Raw genomic sequence first — 19496 nt, 5'->3', positions numbered from 1 at the left:
TGCCACGGAAGCCCTCCAGGGCAAGACACCAGGAGGATGGGAAGGGGCCGTCATGTAGGAAGAAGCCACTTGGTAAGCAGCATTCCACACCTGTGGTTCGGTTGGCCAGCCACGAACCCAGGGAGCACGGAGCTGTGACTGGACAGGCGGCAGTCTTCGAACCATGTGCAGCAACCGTCAGAACGTGACTGACCTTCTGACTGCAGAACCGACATGGAAAGTTCAGGATCCATGAGATCCATTGAGCCTGAATCCTGTACTGTCTCTAGACTTCCATTTGTACAACACAACGTCTCTGTAATTTGACTACTATTACTGCTGATGATATGTCATTTCTTGCTGCACTTCACATTTGTCATTTCACTTAACCCTTAAAACTGGGATTAGAGGAAGGATGGTTAACCTCACTTTAGGGACAGAGAGATGGTCACACAGCCAATAAGCAGAGGGAGGAACTCCTACCCAGTACTGTCTGATTAAGGCGAGTACTTTTCCCACCATACCTCGTGCATGTTCTCTGTGGATACTTAATACATTGGTGATTTCAGAGTCAAAATGAAATGTGAACGATATCCAGTCAATTCTGCCAATTATACAAAAATAAATTGAGGCCTTGATGGATTAGGGATATGGCAACTATTTCTATTTTGGGAGAATGAAGAAGTGAGATGCACAGATATGGTGTACAAGATGATGAATTACCACAGCTATTCTTTCAATTTGAAAATTTGAGGTGGCAAAAAAACAGACACTCAGATCAGTGGAACAGAATAGAGAACCCAGAAATGGACCCACAAACGTATGGCCAACTAATCTTTGACAAAGCAGGAAAGAATATCCAATGGAAAAAGACAGTCTCTTCAGCAAGTGGTGCTGGGAAAACTGGACGGCGGCATGCAGAAGAATGAACCTGGACCACTTTCTTACACCATACACAAAAATAAACTCAAAATGGATGAAAGACCTCAATGTAAGACAGGAAGCCATCAAACTCCTCGAGGAGAAAGCAGGCAAAAACCTCTTTGATCTTGGCCGCAGCAGCTTCTTACTCAACACGTCTCCGGAGGCAAGGGAAACAAAAGCAAAAATGAATATTGGGACCTCATCAAAATAAAAAGCTTCTGCACAGCAAAGGAAACAATCAGCAAAACCAAAAGGCAACCGACGGAATGGGAGAAGATCTTTGCAAACGACATACCAGATAAAGGGTTAGTATCCAAAATCTATAAAGAACTTATCAAACTCAACACCCAAAAAACAATCCAGTGAAGAAATGGGCAAAAGACATGAATAGACACTTCTCCAAAGAAGACATCCAGATGGCCAACCTACATATGAAAAAATGCTCCACATCACTCATCATCAGGGAAATACCAATCAAAACCACAATGAGATACCACCTTACACCTGTCAGAAAGGCTAACTTTAACAACTCAGGCAACAACAGATGTTGGCGAGGATGCGGAGAGAGAGGATCTCTTTTGCATTGTTGGTGGGAATGCAAGCTGGTGCAGCCACTCTGGAAGACAGGATGGAGGTTCCTCAAAAAACTAAAAATAGAACCACCCTACGACCCAGTAATTGCACTACTAGGCATTTATCCATGGGACACAGTTGTGCTGTTTCGAAGGGACACATGCACCCCCGTGTTTATAGCAGCACGATCAACACTAGCCAAAGTATGGAAAGAGCCCAAATGTCCCTCAATGGATGAATGGATAAAGAAGATGTGGTGTATATATATACAATGGAGTATTACTCAGCATTCAAAAAGAATGAAATCTTACCATTTGCAACTACGTGGATGGAACTGGAGGGTATTATGCTAAGTGAAATTAGCCAGTCAGAGAAAGACAAAAATCATATGATTTCACTCATATGAGGACTTTAAGAGACAAATCAGATGAACATAAGGGAAGGGAAACAAAATAAAAACAGGGAGGGGGACAAAACAGAAGAGACTCATAAATATGGAGGACAAGCTGAGGGTTACTGGAGGGGTTGTGGGAGGGGGGATGGGCTAAATGGGTAAGAGGCATTAAGGAATCTACTCCTGAAATCATTGTTGCACTATGTGCTAACTAATTTGGATGTAAATTAAATAATAAAATAAAAAATATATATGTATATATATAAAGAGAAAGTTTGAGGTTACATTACATAAAATTCTTTTTTTTTTTTTTTTTTACAAACTGGTGTTGTACCTGTTTAGTATATATATTCTTAATGTAGGAAATCTTCTAAGAGAGACCTTGCCTTGCATTTATTAGAAAACTTGATAAAGGATGGGGAAAAGGCATGTTTTGCTTATTTTCAAAAACACAACAAATAATAAACCATCAACAAAGTGAAAGGCAACCAATAGAATGGAAGAAAATATTTGCAAATTGTATATCTGATAAGGGGTTAATATCAAAAACATACAAAGAACTATGCAACTCAATAGCAAAAACCCCAAGCAATCTGATATTTCAAATGGGCCGAGGAGGTGAATAGACATTTTTCTAAAGAAGACATACAAATGGCAAACAGGTGTATGATACGGGCTCAGCATCACTAATCATTAAAGAAATGCAAATCAAAACCACAATGAGATGTCACCTCACACCTGTTAGAATGGCTAGTCTCAAAAAGATGCGTGATAACAAGTATTGACAAGGATGTGGAGGAAAGGAATCCCTCGTTCCTTGTTGGTGGGAATGTATGCTGGTGTGCAGGTATGGAGGGTCCTTAAAAAAATTGACAATAGAACTACCATATGATCCAGCAAGCCCACTTCTGGGTATGTACCCAAAGGATGCAAAATCACTGTCTCAGAGAGATGTCTGCACATTCATGTTCATTGCGGCATTATTTACAATAGCCAAGCCTTGGGAACAACCTAATTGTCCATCAACAGATGAAATAAAGAAAACGTGATGTGTACATACAATAAAATATTATTCAGCCATTAAAAGAAGGAATTCCTTCCACGGATGAATCTTGAGGTACCTAGGTGAAATAAGACAGAGAAAGACAGACGCTATATGATCTCACTTGTATGTGGAATCTAAAAACAAACAAAAACAAAAACAAACCAAAAACACACACACAGAAACAAGATTGATGGTTGCTAGAAGCAGAGGAGGGAGGAGGTGAGGGAGATATGGATGAAGGTGGTCCAAAAGTACAAAACTTACACTTAGAAGACAAGTAAGTTCTGAGGATGTAATGCACAGCATGGTGACAATAGTTGACTATACTGTGTTGTATATTGGAAAGTTGTCAAGAGAGTAGACCTTAAAAGTTCTGATCCCAGGGAAAAGATTATGACTAAGTATGGTGACAGGTGTTAACTAGAATTATTGTGGTAATCATTTTGCAATACGTACATATATCAAATCTTATGTTGTACACCTTAAACTAATACAGTGTTATATGTCAATTGTATCTCAATTAGGGGAAAACCCCCACAAATAGAAATTCAGCAATCCCTGAATTTCTTAGATTGTTTTAAATACCAGATGTGTGTGTGTGTGTGTGTGTGTGTGTGTGTGTGCGCGTGTGTTGTCTGTCTGTCTAGCAAAACCCATTTCCAAACATAAGGAAACACTCATCTGTGTTCCATGTTCTGCCTCTGTCATGAACAGAATCAGTTAATGTGTCTAAATGCCTTTATATACGGAAATGTAACCTATTCATTGTTATGTACACATCATTAAAATTGGTAATCTCACAATTATTTTTGATTTTCGTCCTTTTAGTCTCTGGCTGCTTTGGTAAAAGAAAACGATTAAATGCCCTCACATTTCCCCAAACATGACTAAATTGATAGTTTTTGCAATGTAAATCATGGGTTGAAAGTGTGTATCCTGTAGGATGATGAAAGGATTTTGGACTTTCTCATACCTCTGCCCCTCCCCTTTCTTTAGAGAGGGTTGTTAACAAGACCTTAGAAGTTGTGATCTAAAAACCAGACATAAACACGGGGTGCCTACATGGCTCAGTCGGTTGAGTGTCTGACTTTGGCTCAGGTCATGATCTCGTGTTCATGGGTTAGAGCCACACATCGGGCTCTGTGCTGACAGCTCAGAGCCTGAAGCCTGCTTCAGATTCTCTGACTCCCTCTCTCTATGCTCCTCCCCTGCTCGTACTGTGTGTGTGTGTGTGTGTGTGTGTGTGTGTGTGTGTGTGTGTGTGTCAGAAATAAATAATAAGATAGATAGATAGATAGATAGATAAAAACCAGACATAAACATAAGGTAGATACAGAATCAACTCTGAAATTATTTGAATGTCCATGCATGTCCAGCTGGCCCCTGCAGGCAGGAAGAATAAAAAAAGGGGAATCAAGCAGTAAATAGACTATCTTGTATGACTCTTTGTGTAGGATTTTTGCGGGGGCTCTGGTGTTCCAGTTCCATCTGGAACCTGTTGTCCAGGCATCCCACCTAGCTTAGCAGTGCTGTAGAGTCTCAGGTTGGAAATTTCATACCCCAAGGCCTTGAGCCATCACTCTGCCCTCTTGTATTTACAACGTGGGACCTTGCACAGTGGCCCTGACCCCATGGTTCTCACAATTGTCAGTCTAGGCGACAGAGGTGCTTCTATCCTTACACTCAATTAAACACATCTTTATCTTGGAATCCATCTTCCTAGGGGATGAGCAGATCTTGCTGAATGGACACAGAGGTGTAAGAACATAGTGGCCCCTCAGTTGGCCTCATGTGTCCAGAAGCCGTTGGCTCATCTGGTCCCACTGGGAGCTGACTCCAGGGTTTGGTTGTCCCTCAGAGCACACAGCTTCCTCCCCATGCTGCGACAGGAAGTGAATGGTGGAGAAAAGGAAATAGATCTGATCAATGAGTGCTCAGTAAAACCTGAGCTTCCTGTAGTCATCAACAGGGTTTACAAACATCCATTTCTCTCCCACTACGACTAGATTCAAGCCCTAAGCCATTTCCAGACTTACCCTGGACCAAGTTACAGCACCGCTCTTGAAATCTCTCTTTAATCATTTGAACTTAAAACCACCTAAATAAATAGTGGTGTAATTATAAATGTATGTGTGTTGTGGGTAGAAGGCAGAGATAGAAGGAAAGAAAGTGTGCAAGGAATTGAGGGTTTATAGTGGGAGCTCATCTATTCTTTAATGACTAACAGCATTGGGTGGGTTGTATTTTCAGAAACCAAAATGGACTTTCTAGTTCACACTGAAAAGCACGTTTCTGTTCTTGGCTTCAATTGTCTACATGTTTTAGGATTCTTATTTCTTTAAGCCCTAGAATTCTAAGCTATCTAGGTTAGTTGGAGATTTGTATTGAGGCAGTCAGAAAAATGAACTTTGCCTTTTGATGACAGATGCCAGGCAAACATTCCACATGTCATAGCTGGAAATAAATGTGAGCCACAGATAGTTCTATTCCCTAATGTTTACAAATTGATTTTATTCTTTGGAGTCTCCTCCTCTTTGGTCCTGGTTTGATCTTAATTATCCATGCTTCATCAAGCCTTCGTTTCCTCTGTCTTTTGATATTGTCCAGAGTTTCCAATCGGCAGGACGTGTTGGGTGTGGTAAATCTCACTCATAACTTGGGTTTCCATTTCCAGTTGGTGATCATTTAGAGTGTTGAATTGCAGGGATCTGCTGGCAAGTTTTCCTGTGTGTGTGTGTGTGTGTGTGTGTGTGTGTGTGTGTGTGTGTGTGTGTTGCTTCTGTTAAACATTAAGTATCAGAAATTGGCTTCACAGATTTCATTTATGCCCTGTAGAGGGGTCTATCTTTATTGCTTTTTTTGCTCCTAACTTTTATCAACAAAGAAAGAGGACAGTTCTAAAGTTGGAATTAACTGGGGAGCCCATCTCAGGGAGAGCTGAAGCTCTTTAAAGGAGTATCATTGTGGAGCATAGTAATTACCCTTTGGGACTCATCCTCTCCTCCCCAGATGCAGGTGCCCCCTCCCAATCTTCTTTTTCCTGGCATAGTAGACACTCAGAAAGTGTTTGTGAAATGGACATATAGATGATGGAATAAATGTGTGCCGTCTGTGAGACTCACTGACGTCCAAAGTTACAATTCTCTTCTGTAACATCATTGGGTCTTCTTTTTACAATCTGGATTCCCTGAATGCAGTAAGTTAAAGAGAGACATCAAGAGATTGGCAGATTGAGGAAGATTGCCATTGTCACTTTCGTGTGGGTTGAGCTGGTGGTAGTTGAAAACAATTCCTGTGGTTCTGTTATGTGCATAATATGACACTGAATCTATGTGTCACATCTGTACTCTCCCATATGATAGCCACTAGCTACAAGCAGCTATTGAAATTAAAACTAAGTACAATCAGAAAACAGTTCCTCAGTCATACCAGCCACATTTCAAGCACCCAAGAGCCAGTTGTGACTTGTGGCTGCCATTTTGGATAGCACAAAGGTAGAACATTACCCTTGCCACAGAAAGTTCTATTAACACTACTTTATGTATGCAATATGTTTTTACATTCAGTTTATCAAAGGTCAGGCTGATTCTCAGTAATTAAAGAAACTGACCTGTGGTTATATAGTTAGCAAACACCTGCTTGTCTTGGATTCACTTGAATGTCAGTCTTTCTAGGTATTAGGCTATAAGTGAAATCAAGGAGGCTAATTGGAGACCAACTGACAGACTGACAGGAGTGGTTTCTGTTGCCAAACTCCTTCATATGACATTTAATGGGTTCTGAGATGGGCTGGAATTTAAGCCCCTACAACATTTGACGCAAGGTTCCCACGGGTATGTTAACTGAAAAGGTGATACACCAGTGCCTTAGGAAACCCGTCCAGAGCATCCTAGAAAGGCCCTGGATCTTCTTGTACAGCTTCCCCCCATGGAGGACCCCCTGCTTTAAGTTCATGCCGAGGTGGATCAGAGAATTCCAAACATCCACACCTGAACTGACCTAGTGGTCAAGTAGAACGATGCCCTTATGTCACAGATGAGGAAACTGAGGCCAGGCGGGAAGTGACTCACCTGCAATCACACAGAAAATACCAAAGATGCAGGACTTGAAGCCACACTGTTCATTCCCAATCCATTGCTACTCCTGATGTGCCTGCTGATTGATTTCAATGAATGAAATCTGGTTCGTGGTGTGACATCATTCATTTCACCATTTAGGCACATTTGTATTAGGCATCCACCATGTGCTGGACCCTGTGAATAGTGAACAAATTGACATAGCCTTGCCCTTATGAAACTTTGGTCTAGTAGGAGAGATAGCCCATAAGTAAATAACAAGCAACGGTTATGGACTCGGGACCATAAAAGCATCATGAAAAAGGAGTATGGAACTTTTGGAGGGCCTCTAATCATCGACTTGCCAACGCAGCCTCCTTTGGGAAATCGCTTTAGAGCTGGGATGTGAAGGGTGAGAAGGTTAAATTAACCAGGTGAAGAGAAGGAAGAACACACAGGAGAAATGTCCTGGGGGTGTGAGCAGGCTGTGAGAGATCCGCATGGCTCTGGGGGCTGGAAGAATAGTGTGTTTGCAGTGGGGAGAACAGGGGTGGTCTATGGTGAGGTGAGACCAGACAGGTAGGGGGCCAGACCATCCAGAGCCTTTAAACATGTTGTCCTCACTGTAAGAAGAGTGGGCAGGGAGGGTGGGACCGCAGGCCTGGATTTCTGGCAGGGATCGAGGTGGGGGCAGACTTACCGGATGCCCGTTAGTCGCATCCACACCACAGGTGACGGTGGCCGGGCCAGGGTTGGGCACGGAGGTGGGTGGTGGTGGGTAGTTTTGAGAGACCTTTATGAGGTAACATCAGGAGGATTCTGTGAGACATTGACTATGGAGATTGAGTTGAGGGAAGCTGTGGTCACTTCTAGGTTCCTGCCTTATGCCAGAGGATGGATGACGATGTTTCAGCGAGGTGGGGACAGTGGAAGACCGCCATTATAGGGATTATAGGGAGAATAGCACAAATTTGAGGTGCTTTTCAAACATCCAACTAGATTTCTGAGGTAGGCATTTGGCTATCTGATTTCAGGGGAGAGATCTGAGTTGGAGCCCTGATGCTCTGAGTCCTTTGATTATACCTAGTATTTAAAGCCAGAGGTATGAGTGAGATCACAGGACAGAGACGTGAAGGTGAGAAGGTGAGCCCTGAGCTCCGGCATCGGGGGGCCTCGCGGGAGAGGGCGCCCTGTAGCAGAGGAGGAGACTGCGTGTTCCGGGACAGCCAAGGGAATGGGCTTGTTCTAACGTGGAGGGAGTGGTGGTCAGTTTGAAAAGCTGCTGAGAGATACAGTTTGATGGGGACTGACTGTTTCCACTGGATTGAGTGACACAGGGAGCTGGCTTGGTGTGGAGATGGGGGCCGAGGCCAGGCTGAAGGAAACCAGCATGGAAACCTTCACGAAGCTCAGAGATCATCTCGACCGTCCATCTCTCTTTTCAGGTGGGGAAACTGAGGTCCAGGTACGGGGAGAGATGCATTCAGGGTGAGGAACACCCAGGAGAACCATTCCTTCATGAGGCAGGGACCCCCTGATGGTGTCCACCTGTTTTCAGGGCCCCGGAAATACCAGACTCTCATTTGAGATTTGCTGGGGGGGGGTGTGTGGGTATTCAAAGAGACCCCAGATGGTGCTGCTCTCTGGGCACCTTCTGGATATGCAGGGCTCCTGGTTGGCTGAGCAGAGGGCTTTGCAGAGGTGGGGCTGACTGCAGCTCTCCGTTCAGAGAGGGGGTAGAGGGGGGAAGGGCAGGAGGAGCCCATCGTCGAGAGCGGGGACCTGTACTCTTGGTCAGCTGCCCAGGCTGCTCCTCCACCGTCTTTCCCCGAGGGTGGGAAGCCGTTTGTCTACTGAAGTGGCAAGAAGGTTGGGAGAGCCCCCCAGTCTGCAGTCAGCCTCAGGGTGAAGGACTCTGGGGACGGAGGGAGGGGAGCCAGCGTTTAAGAGAGGAAACAGATGGACGTGTGGAGCTGAGGCACAGAAACCGGGAGGGACCTCTGGAAGACTCTCCGGGCCAAGAAGGGGCTCCCTGTGAAGAAAGCCAATGGCGGGGCAGGGGAGGGGTGGGGGGGAGTTGTGCCAGCCTCACAGCCCCAGCCAGAGACATGGCCCTGCCCGCTCCCGTCCCAGGCAGCTCTAAGCCCTGGGTACTTGCAGGTCTGGGTCCTGAGCTTGGGGCAGAGAGGATGACACGAGAGGACCTCGTTCTGAGTCGGCCTAGAACAGCGTGCCTTCACCCTGAATCCACTAAATACAGCCCATTATGCACGACTGTGTGAGAGGCCGCATACCAGGGGCATCCTTACTCATTCTCTGTGGCACGAAGCTGGGAGCCGTTTCCCTGTGAGAGGATCCATCTCGGGGACTAAGCTGGAAAGCCTTGTTTCACTGCTCTTCCTGCCCTGACTCCCTGCACCTGATGCGGGACCCTCACAGGCCTGGATCCCGCCCTTCTTGTCTCCCCTGGCCCTCTTCCCGGTGGTGCCGAGCGATCCTGCTCTGGGAGGCGGGCCGGATTCTCCCCGGAACGTTGGAGAAGGCCATGGCACTGGGCCCCCACCCTGCTGCGTCACCCGAGGGCACAAGTCCACTCAGCAGCCTCCCTGTGGATCCAGCTCTGTCATCCTCAGAGCCCCCCCGCCAGCCTCCACAGGTGGCCTGGGGCTAGGGCCACACTAGCCGATGCCCCATGGCCTGCAAGTCTCGCCTAATCTGTCCCTGGATGGAATCGAAGCCGCGGCCGAATGGCTCAGTTGCCTGTGTCCTCGGCAAGCGCCCCCCGAGGGGAGGGCACGAGTTCTTGATGTGCACACAGAGCAGTGACCAGCCCCTTGGTCGCTCAGCCTCACAGTGCGTGGGTGAGCTGGCAGTGGTTCCCTGGGTATGGTCTGCGGTTCTGAGTCGGCTGCCCGTTGGAATCACTGGAGGTGCTTCTAGAAGTCTCCAGTGTCCGGGCCACACCAAAGACCAAGCAAATCGGAGCCACTGAGAGCGGCCCCCAGGCATCAGTCAGTTGTAAAGGCCTCAGTGTATTCTGCCAGCCGCCAACCTTGAGAACCCCCTGGTTTAAGGGAAACATAGACTCCTGTCAAACAAACCATCTGTGCAGTTTCTTTTTCTCTTTCCCTGCATTCTCTCTCCTCAGCTCTCAGTCTCTTTCCCGTCCTTCCTTCCTTCCTTCCTTCCTTCCTTCCTTCCTTCCTTCCTCCCTCCCTCCCACCCACTCTCCCTTCCTCCCTCTATCTTTCTTTCTCTTTCCTCTTTCTGTCTTTCTCTCTCTCCCTCCCCCCCTCCCTTTTTCTCTATCTCCCCCTGCCCTCTCTCTTTCTCTCTTTCTTTCCCACTTTCCCTTATTTCTTTTCTTTTGTGAGTTTCATTGATTTGGAAACTCTTCCCTTTTGGCTACTGGTTTCATAAATGTATTACAAAGATTTTCTTAACTGCCTATTGTGTGTTCGGCATTGTGTGTTCAGTGATTTAAAAACAATGTGACAACAGCAACAACATGAAACCGGTACCAAAAGAAAAAGAAAAAGACAGTCTCCTTGACTCCACAGAGTTTACGGTCTATAAGAAAGACACTCCTCAGGTGAACACAAAACAAATTTATTATTTTAAATTGTGACGCAGACCGTGAACCCAAGGATAGAATGCTGACATCCTAATTTTCGGTGTGATGGGATTCGGAGGTGGGACCTGGGGGCGGTGATTAGGTCTTGAGAGTGGGATCCTCATGAGGGGCATTAGTGCTCTTACAAAGGACACCCTGCAGAGCTCCCTTCCTCCGCGGGAAGGTACAGGGTGAAGACAGTCTGTGACCCAGGAAGCAGGTTCTCACCAGATGCTGGGTCTGCCGGCACTTTGATCTCAGACTTCCAACCTCCGGAACTGTGACAGTAATTGCGTGGAAAAAGGCTATTATGTCAATATGAGAATGTGTCATAACTAGACATAAAAAGCTGAAAGATATTTCCTTCAGTTAAGGCATATGACTGGACCCTCTTACTATTAAACATGGCTTTTAGAAATGCAGGGTCCACTAATTTCATTTTCTGTCAGTATTTAATGGCTTATCAGTGCTTTCCTCCCCTCTAATAATGAATTTTAAATAACAAAAGAAATGGCCAGCAGCTTTAATTTAAAAATGAAACTAGATATTGGAATCAATTTGATACTTAAAATTTTTTTTAAAGTTTTATTTATTTTTAAGAGAGAGAGAGCAGGGGAGGGTCAGAGAGAGGGAGACACAGAATCCGAAGCGGGCTCCAGGCTCTGAGCTGTCAGCACAGAGCCTGATGTGGGGCTTGAAGCCACAAACCCTGAGATCATGACCTGAGCTGAAGTCAGACAGTCAACCTACTGAGCCTCCCAGGCACCCCCAATCTGATACTTTTTTTATTTAAAAGAGAGTCTTGTCTAAGCCATTTGGCCCATGGGATTGTTCCCTAGCAGCCTGACCCCTCTTGAGGAGGGTAGCATTTAAACTATGACCAGAGAGGTGAAAAAGGAACCAGTCAGAGAAGAATGAGAATAAGAACATCCCAAAGACAAGAGCACATGGGAAGGGTGGGGTTGGACAGACATGAGGACATCTGGGGACCCCCAGGACAGTGAGTGGTCTCAGCAAGGATCGGAGGGACCAGGCTGGACGAGGAGTGAGGGTCAGCCATGCAGAATTAGAAGCAGGAGGCCGGCCATCATGAGCCTGTGTTGTTAAAATATCATCACGGAGAATTAATTCGTGGAATTAATTAATTATAAATATTCCACTTCCAAAAATGAAGATTTACTCAGAATAAAACCCTAAAACAAATTGGGAGTATGTTGCAGGAATCATCCTAAAAATGTAGGCTTATTATTGAACACCTCACATTTGGCAACTGTCGTGTTAGCAGAATGCCTTTTCTTTTGCTAGGCCTCCAGCAAAGGGATGCGAGTGAATTCAGCGGGGAATTTGTGAGAGCGGGATTTGTTGCTGCTGTCTTTGTCCTTGGTGCCTCAGGTCACAGGATTCCAGCTCCTCTAGCGTGACCTTGGGCTTCATTTGCCTGGTGCCTTTTCTCTGCTGTTTCACCATTAGCCTTAAGCTTTTCCTCCGTGCTCCTGCCTTGGAGAGACTCTCCCTGCGCACCCTCACCCCTGCCCAGTGACAGTCTTCTGTTGTCCTGGTTCAGCCTGCATCTCGGGCAGATCCCGTGCCCCTAGTTCCCAGGGTGGCCCTCTCAGGGAACAACTGTGTCCTCCCACCAGCAGGGGATGTCTAATTTTCCCAGCCCAGGACAGTCTCTGATACGCCCTCTCTGGGGGTAGAATATGTTTTCTCCTCTTCCTTTGCCAAAGTTGCAGTGGGTTTCACCTGGGGCCTTGGAGCAATCAGGTTTGCTGTCTTTCTTTCCTCTAGTGTCTTAAGTCTCGTATTCCCTAAAGTAGATGGAGCGGTGGGGGCAAGGTCTGAGTGGAGCTTTATGGCCTCCTGCTGCTGCCATCCCCCACTCCCCCCCACACACACCTGCCCAGGGGGCTTCCTCACGTTCCTGCCCTTCCACAGTGGTGTTTTGTTGTTGTTGTTATTTTAAGTTTTTATTTAAATTCTAGTTAGTTAACCTATAGTGTGGTAGTGGCTTCAGAAGTAGAACCTAGTGATTCATCACTTAGGCATAACACCCAGCGCTCATCACAAGTGTCCTCCTTAATGCCCATCACTCATTTAGTCCACCCCCCACCTACCTCCCCTCCAGCAACCTTCAGTTTGTTCTCTGTATTTAAGAGTCTCTTCTGGTTTGCCTCCCTCTCTTTTTTTTCCCCCTTCCCCTCCGCAGTGCTCTTGTAAGCACCTACTGAGGTCCACAGAGAGGAAGTGGAACTCGGTGTGAACCCCCTGAGGTTGGGACACCCAGGGATTCCATAGCGTCTGGTAGTGCACCCTCAGTTACATCCACTCCAAGAAGCCATTGCTCACATCCACCTCCCTTCCAGTTCCCATCTTTGCCTGTGTTTTGAATTTCTTAGTTGTACTGAGACCTCTGGTCTCTTATGAGTTCAGGAAATATTGTGATCTTACAGGTTACTGTCTTTTCTTTTTCTTTATTTTTTTTTAATGTGTATTTACTTTTTAGAGAGACTGAGAGTACGAGTCAGAGGAGGGGCAGAGAGAGAAGGAGACACAAAATTCAAGGCAGGCTCCAGGCTCTGAGCTGTCAGCACAGAGCCCATCGTGGGTTTCGAACTCACAAACTGTGAAATCATGACCTGAGCCAAAATCAGACACTTCACTGACTGAGCCACCCAGGTGCCCCTATTTTTCTTGAATTAAGGATGGGAACAACATTTTTTTTCCCCACGTCCTTGGTCTCTTCATCTTTTCAATATATTATTTTTTTAAGTTTATTATTTTTTTAAAATACTTTCCACACCCAACATGGATGGGGCTCAAACCCACAACCCTGAGATCAAGAGTCAAATGATTTTCTGACTGAACCAGCCAGGTGCCCCTTTAACCCATTATTAAAAGAAGATATTTGGGCTTAGCTTTTTGGTTGTATTTTATTTTTAATCCAATCTGACAATCTCCATCTTTAATTAGCAAGTTTAGGCCATTTACATTTAATGTAATTATTTATGTGATTGGATTATACATTGAGGAATTACAGCTATGATAGAACCATAGGTTGTTTTGAGAAGAGCATGTGGTTTGAGGTCCAAGGTTCTAGGCCAGTCATTTAATTAGAGACTTCTTAGTTTTGGGTCTTGGCTTCATTTTTTGAACCTCAATTTATTTACTCTTAGAAGGGTGTTATGACACCAGACATAAAGAATTACTTTAGGGATTGTGAAAATTGATGTATCTGATACTGTATTAAAGCTATGTTCTGCTATACAAATATTTTATGGTTTTATGATCAAGGAGGAAACTGTGGTCAAATGGTTCCATGACAACTTAATAGGTTTGTAGTTTTGTTCTGCAGTGATGATGATATAAATGGTGCCTGTAAAACATTTAGCTTCTTTTATGTAATTCTTTCACAATACTTGTCATATCCCTTGTACTTACTTGCTTATGTTTTTCTTGTCAGACTAGGTCCTCATTAAGAGCAGGAAATACAGTTTATTTATGTCTATATCTTTGTGTCTTGCAGAGTGCCTGGCACAATATATGCTCAATATGGGTTTGTAGCATTGAAACACATTTTAAAAATATAGCACTGAAGCTCTCTGCACCAGTCTGAAAATACAGCATTCCCTGGATGAAGCGTAGCTAAGCATTTCAGAATTTGACCAACCTCTGAGGATCTTACTTCAGAGCCTCGATTGCCATCTACATTGCCTGAACCCTTTGACACCCAAGACAGCCTTGGCTAGTCGGCTGGCGTCATGGGTGGTGAAAATTCTTTCCGAAGCTTGTGGGAAATTTGGCTGTCAGGTCACCATCAGCTACACACAAATGTATTGCCAGGTTTCACAACTCTGTATGACTAGTCTCCAAGCTGTAGTAATTGTTGCATTTGTGTGCGACTTCTCAACATTCCTGTGACATTACCACCGTGTTGCCACAGCTGTAAAAGGGTGAGAATTAAGTGGGGATTTGCAAACTTTTAGAGAAGCGTGGTTTTTGTATCCACGTGAACGCTTCCTTCTGCCGAGGTGGAACTAAAAGGTTCCTCTCTGGAACTTCCGTTGGAGTTTCTGTGGTTTCTCAGCACGTGCCCAGGTCTGGGTCAGCTAGCTCTGTCTTTTCATCTGCTTCCGAGTGCAGAGGACCACATAGGGGCTCAGAGGGGCTTTCTGAGTAGGAATACATGCGCACCACATTCCGAAGGCGATCCTCCCTACCTCGGCCATCTCTAGCCACTCCCAGCTTGCCCTAACTCATCCGCCCTTAGCGGGGGCCACACAACTGAGGGCCACATGTATCCTCACCCGAAATGTTTGTTCTCTTGTAACTTGTTTTTGTGTTGTTCTCATGGATTGCAGTTTCCTCTGTCCAGCAGTCCTGTCTTAAATGTTTATTTTTTGTCTTGGAAGGCCAGGTGTAGAGTAGCGTAAAAGTTGGCTTCTTTCAAGGGTGCCTGTGGCTCAGTGCATTGAACGTCCCGACTCTTGATTTCAGCTCAGGTCATGATCTCATAGTTCATGAGATGGAGTCCACATTGGGCTCTGTGCTGACAGCACAGAGCATACTCGGGATTCGCTCTCCCTCTCTTGCTGCCCCCTACCCCCGCTTGCCCTCTCTCTGTCCCTCCCCCACTCATGCATGCTCTCTCTCTCAAAATAAATAAACGTTAAAAAGAAAAGTGGCTTCTTTCTGAACATTTGCTAACTCTACAGCTAACTCCATCCTTAGAGCTTGGAAGCATTTCACATGAGGATTATGCAGGAGTTAAGTAAACAGAGAGTTGAGATTCAACCATTCCACATACCTATTTTGGGGAAACAAATTCAAGTTCTTCTTTGTAATAAAACACTACCCGATGCCCAGCGTATACCAAAGGTTGAACGGGGAAAGGCTCTTAGAAGTAGTTTCAGACCCCAGTGAAAACAATTTTGACCTGCTACTAAGGACAGGTTTGTACTGATACACAACGGTCTAGGCTAGGTCCCCTTTGGTGCCATGAGCCTAATAATTTATGTTGTTTTACCCTCTTCTTAGCTGCCTGGTGGTGGCAAAACTCTGAGACGTTTTCGTTGGCTAATTGGTAGCTGGCTGGCACTGGCCTCTCTGGAGACCCAGATTTCTTTATTGGGAGACCCTTTTCTTTTCAGGAGAGTTTGGATAAGTGCCCCTACCCTACTTTAGTTGTCACTAGGACTAGGAAGGGAAGTGTGGATTTAGGAGAAGGTGCTATGGAAAAACCAGTGAGGCCTGCTGACTGTGGCAGCTTTAAGCTCTCAGAAGACAATGTTGTGTCTTATCACTCTCTCCTCCTGGCGTAGTCGGCCGTCAGACAATATTTAATGAATACACGATGAATGACTGGATTAAAGGTGTGTGTGTGTGTGTGTGTGTGTGTGTGTGTGTGTGTGTGTGTGTGATTTCGCTGTCAATGGAAGGTTCAATATGCACAGAAATTTAGTCGTGGAGGCTAGAACTTTCGATATCTGCCTAACCATGATACGCCATGATTTACTTGGTAATGGACACCGCTTAGCAAAATGTGTTTTATCCCCACACCTCACTCATCGTTCAAAGATGCAGGCCAGGTGTCAGTGCAGCCTGGGCCAGGGAGAGCAGTTGGCCCATTAGTTATGATCTGTCATGCCTGTAGACTCCAGGGACCAGGACATTTACCCTCAACATCACAAAGAGAATTAGCACAGTAATGCCTTTGTTCCTAACCACCAAGGCCATTCATCCTGTCCCAGCCTGGCTTCAAGGTCTTTGGAAGCCCTGCCAGCCCTCCCACCTGCCCACCACCTCGTTCTAAGATTCCTCCTGAATGGCATCTTGCATTTGCTACTTCTAGGTGGCTTTGTGGTTGAGCAGAACTCCGTGGCCTGCTTCTGCCTTCCCGGAATACAAGGCAGCATTGGGTATAATGATGGCGTTCATCTTCCTGTTCCGTTTTTGCTGCATAGTTTTAAATAAAATGAGAACGTGGTTTCAGTTTAATTCAAGAAGTGTTTGGCTAGCGCTTCTAGTGCACTGTGATGGGAGATAGAGAGTGATTCTTCATTCATGGTAACTGGCAGCACGAGGAATGCTTGTCTTCCCCTGCATGCTAGGCTGGGTTTAGGCAGAGAGAGTGGATTTTCCCTCAGATCTACCCTTCCTCAGTATTTTTCATGTTTGGTCATGAACTACATTTGGTTATGAACTACATTTCACTGTGCCGCCGCCCTCACTGGCATTCCCTTAGCCTCTTCACTATCTCCTTATGAAGAGAGGCATTATCATTTCCACTTTACAGATGAAGAAACTCAAATTCAGGGTCAGGGAGACTGTGTAACATACCCAAAGCAACCTGTACGGAGGAGAAGTAAATTTTTCGGGAACACAGAGCCAGTAAGTGGTGGAGATGGGACCTAAAGACAGGCCTCTGGGACTCCTCAGTCCTAGCTACTAATCTTTCTAAACTGCTTTATAAAATGAACGAATGGATGATCTGTGCCATGGCTTGGATGACTTTGAAGTAAATTTGTAGAGTTGTGATGGACTTTAAAAACACACAGGATAGAGTAACATGTAATTAAGTACTAAAGTAAATCAGAGATCATTGATTTTATGCTCTAAGAAACCTTTTCGATCCAGTCAAGTCCCATTATCTTCATATAATCAATGAAGAGTCTGAAGATTATTGACATGTAAGATCTTGTCCAAAGCCACAGAACTGATACCAAAAAGCCGAGTCAGCACATGATGGTAAGTTACCTTGACGTTAATCCATTATTCATTTTGATACATACTCCTGCCTTGATGACTTCCTAGAAGCAAATGTTATTAGAGTTTTAGCCTTTATGCCAAAGTATTAGTGTTGGCCAAGTAGCGTATGGCTGTGCGTTCCAACCTAGGCGAACAGAGCTGGTTCCTCACCCTAAGTATGCAACAATACCTGGGTGAGTCTACAAGCCTCAAGGTCTTACCAGAAAATGTGTAGTGTCACTCTGAACTGGTATTTACAGATGAAGAGATGTTATTAGTGGGGTAATTTGGTTAAATGAATATTGTGCCAAATTATCTCAAATTTATAAGATAACACTTATCACAATTTTATGGAAAATTGCTTCCAAAATTATACCCTTATAAAGTGCACGCATTAATAACACACCACAAGGACACGTAAATTATATAAGAGTCATATCTTTTTGCAGTTGTGTACATTGAATAATGTGATGTTGTTGCAAGAGCTGAAGGTATACTATGCTCTTAAAACATACTGGCATTTTAAAGTGCTACATTAACATCACTGTAGACAATCTGAAGATACAGAAATACTAAAGACAGAGTGTTTTGAGCAAGATGTGATTTGTTCCCTCTCTAAATGGAAAAACTGAAAAACAAAAACAAAAGCCAGACCACACATATAGAGAGAATGAGATGAGCTCCAAATAAATGTTAGAAAGGGATGATATAACCTGTAATCATTTTATGAAGTGTGTTACACTGAAATAAAGACATAAATATGACCTTCAGAATTATGAAGTTTCCAACAAGATGGAAACGCACTTTTCCCATTGATTCCTGGGAACTGGGGCTGCTTTGCCAGTGTGAGGAATGAGCACCAGCCCTACATCTAGAAGTGGTGAGTCAACACCCCCTCGTGCAGGTAGCTGGCCCCATAGAATGGCACGCAGGACAATCGATGCGCCATGCTGTTTTGTGCACGTTCCCACATCATGCCTTTGTTAATTCTGTTAGTGCTTCGAATGTCTTTCCTTCTTGCTCCGTATTCTCTTGTCCTTGAGATCCTCGGGTGAACACCATCTTCTCTTTCAAGATCTGGTTTGAGAGTCGTAATCTTTTTGAAGACTTTTCCGACTCCTCTTATAGAATTAGTTGGTTCATTTGGCCTCCCCTGGAATCCACTTTAGTGCACTTGTTGGTATCCATGTTTGTCTCCCTACTAGACTGTAAAACAGTCTTAATCAACTCTTTGAACCTAAATGCCATCACTGGTACTAACTCAGAATGGTGCACATTTGTTGGACAATTGGATGAATGCATGAATGAATGGATGGATGGATGGATGGAAAGTAAAGGAAAAAGCTAAATGAGACCTTGAGGGGCATAAAAGGTATAGCTATCAACATCAGTGCCACCAACTGTTAATTCTATAGGACACTTGGGCTGATCATAACATTTGCATATTTGTGACCTACCTTTTTTGGTTTCTGGCACCTTCTTACTTTTACAGAACTTAGGGCACTTTGTCGATAGGCTTTGATTTTGTATCAGCTGTCTTCAGTTTTTAGGGTAGAGCTGGTAACTGCCACAACTGGGTTTTCATTGTTACAGGAATTTGATAGGAAGACCACAACTCAAGTCACACCAGCTAAGCAGCTACCTTCTATATCTATGTCTGAATCATCTGCCTCAGTTCTAGAAAAACACTTCTCTCTCTCTCTCTCTCTCTCTCTCTCTCTCTCTCTCTATTTTTCTCCCACACTCCTCCTTCCTTTCTTTCTTTTTCAAAGATTTTTTGAAGACCTACCGTGTTCAAGTCACAGAGTCAGCTATTAGGAACACAACACAAAACCAATGCAACAACTACAACAACACATGTTTTCCCCTTCAGCAGAGAAAACTAATGCTCACCAACATCTATCTCTTTCCTCTTGTTGGATACACTGCTAGACAACATTTGTACTCCCCTTGTGGCTTTTTTGGGCAAATGACTGGATTTTGGCTAGTGCAATTGTAGGTGAAAGTGGTGAATGCCGTTTTTAAGTCTGACCCTTAAATTTTCCTGCAACATCTGAGTTTTCTTTTTTTCCCCCCTTCGGCTGACTGGCTTGGTCAGATCCAAGAGTCTCCACCTAAATAAACTGATGACAAACCCTAAAACTTACTTTGATGTCCACCCTTATT

The 19496-nt window shown here is 44.7% G+C and overlaps 2 long non-coding RNA genes across 3 annotated transcripts; one reads left to right on the top strand and one right to left on the bottom strand.

Annotated features, from left to right (window-relative positions):
* Window positions 1–4242: 4242 nt before the first annotated feature.
* Window positions 4243–7771, bottom strand: LOC132688691 (uncharacterized). Of its 2 annotated transcripts, none has more exons than XR_009614669.1 (3): window positions 7671–7771; window positions 6986–7168; window positions 4243–4795 (listed from the first exon to the last, which is right to left on the bottom strand). It is a non-coding gene; the product is annotated as an uncharacterized LOC132688691 (long non-coding RNA). The 2 variants fall into 2 exon arrangements; XR_009614674.3 differs by lacking the exon at window positions 4243–4795 and adding an exon at window positions 5371–5780 and having other exon boundaries at window positions 6996–7168; window positions 7671–7770.
* A 27-nt stretch (window positions 7772–7798) lies between these two features.
* On the top strand, window positions 7799–16807 carry LOC132688707 (uncharacterized). The gene is made up of 3 exons (XR_009614682.3): window positions 7799–8105; window positions 8308–8415; window positions 16435–16807. It is a non-coding gene; the product is annotated as an uncharacterized LOC132688707 (long non-coding RNA).
* Window positions 16808–19496: the final 2689 nt, after the last annotated feature.

Source organism: Panthera onca, chromosome A3 (assembly GCF_046562875.1).
Source record: "Panthera onca isolate mPanOnc1 chromosome A3, mPanOnc1 haplotype 2, whole genome shotgun sequence".
Taxonomy (NCBI): domain Eukaryota; kingdom Metazoa; phylum Chordata; class Mammalia; order Carnivora; family Felidae; genus Panthera; species Panthera onca.
This window is presented reverse-complemented; position numbering and strand designations above follow the sequence as displayed.